The sequence below is a fragment of the Loxodonta africana genome, chromosome X (genome assembly GCF_030014295.1).
Source record: "Loxodonta africana isolate mLoxAfr1 chromosome X, mLoxAfr1.hap2, whole genome shotgun sequence".
NCBI classification, from domain to species: Eukaryota; Metazoa; Chordata; class Mammalia; order Proboscidea; family Elephantidae; genus Loxodonta; species Loxodonta africana.
This window is the reverse complement of record NC_087369.1, coordinates 93,302,385-93,311,882: the sequence shown is the minus strand read 5'-3', so window position 1 is coordinate 93,311,882 and position 9,498 is coordinate 93,302,385. Positions and strand designations below refer to the sequence as shown.

The 9,498-nt window shown below is 35.7% G+C and overlaps 1 long non-coding RNA gene across 1 annotated transcript; it reads right to left on the bottom strand.

The window, feature by feature from the left end:
• Nucleotides 1-240: 240 nt before the first annotated feature.
• On the bottom strand, nucleotides 241-8,477 carry LOC135228967 (uncharacterized). Its single transcript, XR_010319816.1, has 3 exons — nucleotides 7,412-8,477; nucleotides 3,422-3,492; nucleotides 241-1,120 (listed from the first exon to the last, which is right to left on the bottom strand). It is a non-coding gene; the product is annotated as an uncharacterized LOC135228967 (long non-coding RNA).
• Between the last annotated feature and the right edge of the window lie 1,021 nt (nucleotides 8,478-9,498).

The following is a 9,498-nucleotide window of genomic DNA, read 5'->3' as shown; positions in this document are numbered from 1 at the left end:
AACTGCTCTGACAAAAATCACAATACAGGGTCTAAGATAGAGCTGGAGAAAAGTGTAGAACCAAATTCAAACTCACACACACACCAAAAAAAGATCAGAATTACTGATCTGACAGAGACTGAAGAAACCCCAAGAGTATGGCCCCCGGGCACCCTTTCAGCTCAGTACTCAAGTCACTCCTGAGGTTCACCCTTCCGCCAAAGATTAGACAGGCCCATAAAACAAAATGAAATTAACGGGCACACCAGCCCAGGGGCAAGGACAAGAAGGCAGAAGGGGACAGGAAAGCTTGAAATGGAGAACCCAAGGTCTAAAAGAGGAGAGTGTTGACATGTATTGGGGTTGGCAACCAATGTCACAAAACAATACGTGTATTAATTATTTAATGAGAAATTAACTTTCTCTGTAAACTTTCACCTAAAGCCCCAAAAAACATACATAGTAAATAATTATTTATAATGATATTCTTTTCTTCATTACTTTTTCTTGTTTATGCTTCCATTTTATAGATCTCTGTCCTAACAATTACCTGCAGTCTTAAAGCAAGGTAACTAACCCCCAAATTATAGCTGTTTCTCCATAATTACCTTTCAATACTCAACTCAGTCCTAAATCAACAAAAGCCAATGATAAGTCATTTTACTTAATGTGAGTCTTTAAATGAAATAAAAATACAAACATGTACTATTTTTTTAGAGATAGATAATCATTTTAAAACTTTTAGAAACTGAAAGATTCATAGATGGAATTTATTTCATTAAGGCCTGTTCACAACTTTATGCTAAACAATGCAACCTGTGGTATCAAACAAACTTTCTCAATTTTATCTTAGTTTTTATGTTTTTCTAAGAGGCAAGGCAAAGGAACTTCGCTTTAAGGGAAGGCACCTTGAAGAATTATGTAATTTTTCTGTGATATATCATTTAACAGAATAAAACACACACGTATACTTACAGTAAAGATGCTAGATGGTGTGTGAATTCACTGGCCTTACAGCTTTTGCAGGCTTTCTGCAAGTTTTCTCTCAAGCTGTTCATAAAGAACAACAATGCTTGATGTGAGCTGGTCATAGTCTCTGAGCAAAATCTTCTGTAGATGCCTGCTGTTGAAATACTTCAATCTGTACAAAAAGCAAATAAAAAAGAAATGCCAGGAATTTACTACCATTTTTGGGGGGGCCTTTACATTCTAATCAACAGGACCCAGATATTGTTCACTCACTGCTTCTTCCAAATTTACTTTGTTTAAATGAAAAATTTAATTCTATGGCACAAAAGAAAGTTTAATTTAATTTCAAATGTGTACTTATGAAGAAATTAAACCTTTAGGTATATCCCACTAGAGCCAACCAGGCTAAACACTTGCAAGAAAGACAGAAATACTGGCCAAGAAGAGTCTACACTTCATGGGAGGTCATGAAAGAAAAGAAAACATATACCGTTTATTTTCAATGGATGGAGAAAATCGTGGGACACATTTGTTAAATGTTTGCTTAGGGAATCTAACTGTATACTTATACAATAAACTCACAAAATGAAACAAGAATCATGTTAATCCACAACTTCACAACACGTGTGAAAATGTTTAAATAAAATATATGGTCTGTAAGTCCACATGTTTAAAAAACCTGCACCATAATCTGAAAGACTTTATTGAAATCTATTTGTTTTGAAAATTGTTACATATTAAAAGGCCTATACTGATGCTCCACAGGACCGAGGTCTCCTTAACTCTCAGTTTCAAGCTTTCAACCTGAAATGTGCTTAGGAAGATAATAGGTGGTAGTTTGGGGCTCAAAAGAAACAAAAAACGGTGTAAAATGTTATAATAGCCACTTTCATCTATGGAAAAATTGAACCCAGAAATTTATCGGGCTTGGTAGAGATGTTATGTTAGAGGAGGGAGATGTTTACGTAGAAAGGATGAAAGTATGGGCAAAGAAAAGGAAATTACCTAAATTTTTGCAACTGTAAAGTTCTCTAAGGCTACGTAGCTCTTTCACAGACAAAAATATCACTGTATAAAACCACATGGAACATAGACAGAAAGCTGCGTAACTATCTCAAACTGTTTATTATAAATATATTTCGTTGTTTGGTTGTTTGACTTTTCAGGAAAGGCAAAGCAATGAGTATAATTCACCATTTATGGTTTATATCCTTTCCTTGTGATCGAAAGCAAACATCCAAATCAAACATGTGGAATATATCTAATTTTGTTAGAACTTTTGCATTTATAAGAAGGCTGAAGGAATCTAGTCTTTATTTATCAGAGTTTAAAATAAACTTGCTTTTAGAGAGGCTACTGTCTAATTTCTGTTGGTTCCCTGACCTTACCTTCATTTTAGAAGACACCTCTCCTATAAAGTGACATAAAGCGATGCCTATAAAGCATCAAGCATAGCACTTGTCCCAGGTGTTTGCTGCTAAAACTAAACCTGGTATTTTATACAGTTCTTGCCAGGAATCTAAGCTAAAGCAGCAAATTTTAATATGCATTGCTACCAGGGCACTTAGGAGTAGCTCATAATTAAAAATAATTCAAAAATTTTGAATTTTATAATTCATTCATTTATTCATTCAAAAATATTTATTAAGTTCCTATTATGTGGAAGATACTCTAATATGTGCAGGGATTATGGAATTTAACAAGACAAGGCAGACAAGGCCTTTGTCCTCATGCAGCTTATGTTTTAGTGGGAGAGAGATACACAATAAGCATATTATTTAATAAACAAGATAAAAGACTGATGCTTCATTCAGAGAATTACAGTACAGTGATAGAGAATAACTGAGTAGTGAAGGAAGAACTCTCTGAGGGGAAGACATTTAAGCTAATACTTGAATTACAAGAAGGTACTAGGCATGCAAAAATCAGGTACAAAACCATTCCAGGCAGAGGGAACATCATGGAAAGACTCTAAGGTGGAAATGTGCTCAACTTAATGTGTTGAAGAAATAGAAAGAAAGACAGGATGACTTCACTGTAGTAAAAGTCAGAGACAATCTAGTATGAGATGAAGAAAGCTAAGCAGTAAGCAGATGATATGGGGCTTTGTAAACCAAGGTAAAGACTTTGGATTTTTTTTAAATGTTAAGATATTACAAAGTTCTAATTAGGATAGTGACATGATATGATGTAAAGTCTCTTTCTCTCGAACTGTGTATAATATTCCTGAAAGAAAACAATAGCCTGAGAATTTTATGGCACACTGTTGAATTTTGTAGTCCGAATTTCATGTCGGTCATGTCTCTCATGGCAAGGAAAAGAAAAAGAAAGATCTCTGTCTTTGTTTTTAGCTGTTATGTTTCTTATGACATGTGGATTAATAAAGTTCAACTATTCCCAAGGGAAACATACAGAAAGAAAACAGACTCATTTTCTACACATGTACACAGGCATACTTCTGGCAAATCCTCACTTGTCTTTCCAGTAATATTGTTCTCAGCGTCATGATATATCTTCTATGCCGGCCAGAAAATGATCAAAGAACTGAAAAAGAGAAAAATATGTCTAAATATATTTTTGAACATATATTTACTATGTATCATATTCTCTATTAGGCTCTGGAGTTACAACAGGGAGCTAAAGTAGAAAGGGTCCATAGCTTTATGGAGTTGGCAATACAGTGTAATGTCTGGAGCAGAGACTCATTAATCAAATTATTACATTAATGAACAAACAACTACAAATTGTGATAAGTGTTCTGAAGGAAAAGAAGCAAGTTTTATGAGAAAATGATACATTTTAAATCAAAAGGTAAGGAAATTTTCTCTAAGAAAGTGACACCTGAGCTAAGATCTGAAGTATGAGCAAAAATTAGTTACATAAAGAGGAAAGAACCATTCCAGGCTAAAGGATTATGTTGGTAAGGCCCCCATGATAGAAGAAGGCAGGGCACATTAGAGAAACTGAAAACCCTGGGTAGTTGGGTTGTAGAGTGCAGGTGGGGGTCATATTATTAAGACTAGAGAGAGAATTTGGGTTTAGACCATGCAAAGTTTTTCAGTCCATGCTGACTATTTTTTACTTTCTTCTAAATCTAATGAGAGGCCGTTGAAATGACTTGACCAGATTTATTCTTCAAAACAACCATCTGGCTGCGCTGTTATAAAAGGATTGAAAATGAGCCATAATGGATATGAGAAAAATATTTAGGAGACAATTTTAGTAGTCCAAGTAGAAGACTAGCTTAGACTAGAGTGATGGCAGAGATGAAGAGAAATGGACTTAATAACCAAATAGACATGGAGGTAGAGTATTATGATGGAGAGGGAGGTATAAAGGATAACTCCAAGAGTTCAGGTTTGAACAAAATGTTAGCCAGTGGTGATACTAACCTGGATGAGATAGACCAAGGGTTCAGCAGAGAAAATAAAAAGCTCTATTTTAGCCATAAAATTATTGACATGCCTATGAGATAGCCAAGTGAGGATGTCAGGGAGGCAGTTGATCATATGTTCTAGAATGCAGAAAGATCTGCATTCCAGATAAAAGATAAAAATTTTAACTCATATGTGTAGTTGCTAAATAAAGTCATGTGTGGATATGGATGACGTCATCAGGGAAAAATTTAAGAATGAGAAGAGGAAAGAGTTTAGAACCAATTCATGAGGGACTCCAACATTTAATGATGTAGCAGTAAGAACAAACCTGTGAAGGAAACAAAGAGGGATCAGAAAGGCAAGAGGAAAATCAAGAAGTGGGTTATCACAGAACACCAGAAAAGAGAATATTTCAAAGAAGGTGAGAGTTTGAACCATTTGGAACGCTGTGCAAGTAAAGAAGGATGCAGAAAGCCCATTAGTGACCTTAGTGAGAGAAAGGATGCATCAAAGGCAATGAGGTTGAGGAGGGTTTATTTTATTTTAGTTAATTTGGGTTTCTGTGTGTGCGTGCCCGTGTGTGTGTGTGTGTGTGTTTTAAATAGAGATTTCAGCCTGTATACAGCTGATGGGAAGAATCCAGTGCATGCGAGGAGTGTGATAATACATGGAAGAAAAGAAATAATTGATGATGCAAGACAAGAAAGGAATGGGTTACAGAGCACAAGTGCAAGAAATAGATTGAGATAGGAAAGCCCATCTCTATTGTGGCGGGGGGGAAGAAGGAGCAGATGCAGGGAGATTGGGAAGCTAAGGGAGATTTCATGGCTAGTTATTCTAAGCCAAATTGCTCCTTAAAGATTTCCCTTTCCTTAGATTATAAGAATTTTAAGGCTGAATGAACTCCAAAATGATAAGATGGTTCTCATCTCTTCTGATCCCTTAAACAATATTTTGATATATTGTGGGAGGGCATTTTTTGGTTATTACGATAACTGGGGTTTACTACTAGCATTTAGTGGGCAGGGGTCAGGGATGCTAAACGACAAACAAGTATCCTGCCCCAAAAGACCAATAGTGACCTCATTAAGAAACTCCTCATTTTAAAGATAAGAAAATTGAAAACAAATTAAGAGATATCTTAATACAGTAACTTTTACAAAGCTATGATTCAAGCTTAGATCGGCTAATTCCAAATCCATGCTTTTCTATTATATCATAATCAAGAATGAGAAATCACATTTGAAGTTCAAAGAATGTCCTTAAAGTAATCAGTGGTCAAAACAATTAAAATAAAACATTAATTTTGGCAGAGCCATTAAGTTGTCAAGTGTTCTCTGGGAGTGGAAGAAATGAGCACTTTGAATTTTCTTCTCAGAATCTTGTGCTGAGAGGCACCTCTAATATGTTTTTGAATGTGATTATTTTGATCTTCTTTAAAATGAACACATTGCCAGTTTTGCTAATAATAGTAAGAGGAGATAAAGTCAAAAGTGTGAGAAGTTTTGCATTTTACATTTAAAAATAATTATACTAATAAGTTCATAAGCTTAGAGAATCCAAAATCAGTGTTTTCTATGTCTGCTGCTATATCCCAAGCATTCTGCCTGCTATCTGGCATATAGTAGTTGCTCAATAAGTATCTGAATACATCAACAATATTAATGTAGGTAATATGAACGAGAAAGTGAGATAATAGATGTGAAATCACTTTGAAAAGTGTCATGCAATTGTGTCATCTACTTAAAACTGAAAAATTGGCTATGGAAAGCACTGATTGGCCACCATTTCTTCTCAAGATTGAGTATTAATCTTCTAACCTGGCCTTTAGATCAGAGTTCTACAAGTCTCATCTGAATTACACTCATCCTAGGAAGAGGGAAAAGGCTGCAAGAACAGATCCTACCTACCAAATGACTGCTATTTCTACCATACCATGTCCACACGCTCTGACTCTTTCCTTGGGCTAAACCAATACCAAACCCGTTGCCATTGAGTTGATTCTGACTCATAGTGGTCCAATAGGACAAAGTAGAACTGTCCCATAGGGTTTACGAGGCTTAAATCTTTACGGAAGCAGACTGCCACATCTTTCTCCTGCAGATCGGATGGTGGGTTCAAACCACTGACCTTTCAGGTAGCAGCTGGGCGCTTAATCACTGCTCCACCAGGGTTCTTTTCCTTGAGTTAGAGCCTCTTAATTCAAAGCAAGAAGAGTCATGGAAGTAATGAATTCTACATATTGCATAACTATTAGAGAAATTTGACTGCCTTTGTGTGTCATTCTCAGAGTCCTAATGTAAAAAAAAATTATATTGTTTCCTAAATCCTTAATTAAACAGGGAAACCTTGGTGGCATAGTGGTTAAGTGATACAGCTGCTAACCAAAGGGTCAGCAGTTCAAATCTGCCAGGCGCTCCTTGGAAACTCTATGGGACAGTTCTACTCTGTCCTATAGGGTCACTATGAGTTGGAATCAACTCGACGGCACTGGATTTTTTTGGTTTTAATTAAAGAGATTAACTGACTACATAGCCTAAATTCACTTTATACATGATTTTACCTGTTTTTTTTAGGCCAGTACCCCAAGGTGGAAATATAGTAAGGGAACACCCATATTATAAACTTTGAATGCATATTTAACAATACCATTAAATAAACTAAGTGCAAGTCTAAGTGAAGTATGTTTCTTCACCTCCATCAAAAGAGAGGACAGAGCAAGAATAAGAGAAAAAAGTACAAGAAATAGAGAAATAAATTGAAGAATTAGAATGTGTCCAAAATATTAAGTTTTGTTTTGTTTTTTTTAAATCAAAATATGGCTGAATTAAGAGAAGGAATTGAGATTTGCTTTAGTGGTCTTTAAAGAAGAAAGCTATCAACCAAGGTCAAAAACCTGATGTGGACATATGGAAAATGGCTGAAAACAGACAGCAAAACTTATTGCTTTCAAATGAGCTTCCACACTACTAAGTCATTTTCAAAGCACTTTGAAAATGCATCCCCATAAAGTTATTTTCTACTTAATTCAGAAATGTGGAGAGAAGCAGGTAATAATTTCCATTAATATAAAGGTTAAAACTTACAAGAAACTCAGGGACGTCCTAGCTCCTCATCAGCTCTTCAGCTCCTTTAAATGACAGAAATGCCTTACTGTGACATGGGTTTCTTTAACACACTAAAAGAGCACGCTGCCTCAAGAGCTTCCTTTCTGATTTGGGACTATGCAATTTTTTGTAAATGCATCTGAATTGCCCACAGTCAGTAGATCTTCCTTTTCAAACTGTTTCCTTAAGTAATTTCATGTAATTCTCGCTTTTTTAGGTGACATTTGAGTTGTGAAATTCCACTAAATTCATTCTGACATTTCAAAAATTATCATACAACGCTTTCATGGAATAGAACCACATCCTTTTAACAGTGCTTATCACAGGCAAAAAGCTTCCCAGTGTGAGCAGGTCTGACTAATGACCTGGTCTTTTAAAAGGCTGAGTCTATATTTGCATGTTTAAACCCATCCACTCTACTCTCCATCTTCACTTACATTAATTCATTCCATTCAGTCTACCAGGGATAGATCAAAATTAAGGCTTCTAAACACAGAGATGTCAAACCAACCCTACTCAGTGACATCTCCTCATACAACCCATTTTATATATTTGGTACTATTATATTCTGTCCATTGAAGATGTAAAATGCAGCTAAGAGCCAAAATTTATTCTGTATGGTAGAATCCAGCTAGTCACTAGTATATCTGGTTAAATGTAGTATTTGTGAAATCAAAGTCATAGAAAGACAAATATTTCATAGTTGTGCTAATGTACATATTCATAATTTATATCCCTACTCCAAATTAACTACTTTTTCCATTTTTTCTTTATTTCACAGATATTTATTGCACTTTTCATTGAAGTCAGGCACTGTGCTAGACACTGAGTTCATAGTGGTGAATCTTGTTAGGTGCCTGCCGTCTAGTTGGTTCTGACTCATAGCAACCCTATGTACAACAGAACAGAACACTGTCCCATCCTGTGACATCTTCAGAATTATTGCTATGTTTGAGCCCATTGTTGCAGCCACTGTGTCAGTCCATTCCATTCAGGGTGTTCCTGTTTTTCGCTGACTCTCTACCAAGTACAATGTCTTGGTAAAGTGGTGAATAAATCATACATATAGCCTGCATTCGTGGAACTTACAGTTTAGTAGAGGACACAGACATCACACAAATGCTGAAAAAAATAAACAAATATAATTAGTGATAAGTGCTATGAAGGGGGAAAAAAACAACAGGGTAACGTGATGCATAACAAAAAGTGACCTGGGATAGGAGGAGGTGATATATTAGCTGAGACTTAAAAGACAAGCATAAATAAGACATGCAAGGACAAAGGCAAGATGTTCTAGGTAGAAAGAATGACATGTTTGAAACCCCCAAGATAGGAAAAGGTTTGTCATGTCTGAGGAAGTGAAAGGAGGTTGTCTGTATATAGTGAACAAGAGAGGTAGAGTGGTCCAAAAAGATGTGATCTCAAAGGAAGACATGAGCTATATTGGTCCTAATTTATAGCCACGCTAAGAATTTTGAATTTTATTAAAGGTTAAAAAAAAAAAAGCAGTAGAATTATTTTAGAAAAGTAAGTAATGTGTTTTTAAAAGAATTGATTTTTGCTCCTGTGGGGACAATAGACTGAAAGAGGAAAGAAAAGCAGGGGAAAACTTCAAGGCACTTATTGTAATAGTTCAGAAAAGAGATGACAGTATCTTAGACTAAGATGATGACATTAGGAATGGAGGATAGCACAAGGATTCCCTCAGGAGAAACGTAAAAGTATGTTCATATCAAAGCCCTTTGTAAAAGAAAAAAAAATCTAAGAAAGAAAAATATAACAATTGAATTTAAGTGGATATATAAATTGGTGTATAATAATACAAGAGAACCCTGGTGGCACAGTGGTTAAGTGCTATGGTTGCTAACCAAGAGGTCGGCAGTTAGAATCCACCAGCTGCTCCTCGGAAACCCTATGGCACAGCCTACCCTGTCCTATAGGCTCGGTACGAGTCAAATTATCTCAACAGCAACGGGGTTAATAATACAGTGCAATATTAGAGTATTGAAAGCAAATGAACTAAATTATTCATAAGAATATGGGTGAATGTTAATAATATAATGTTG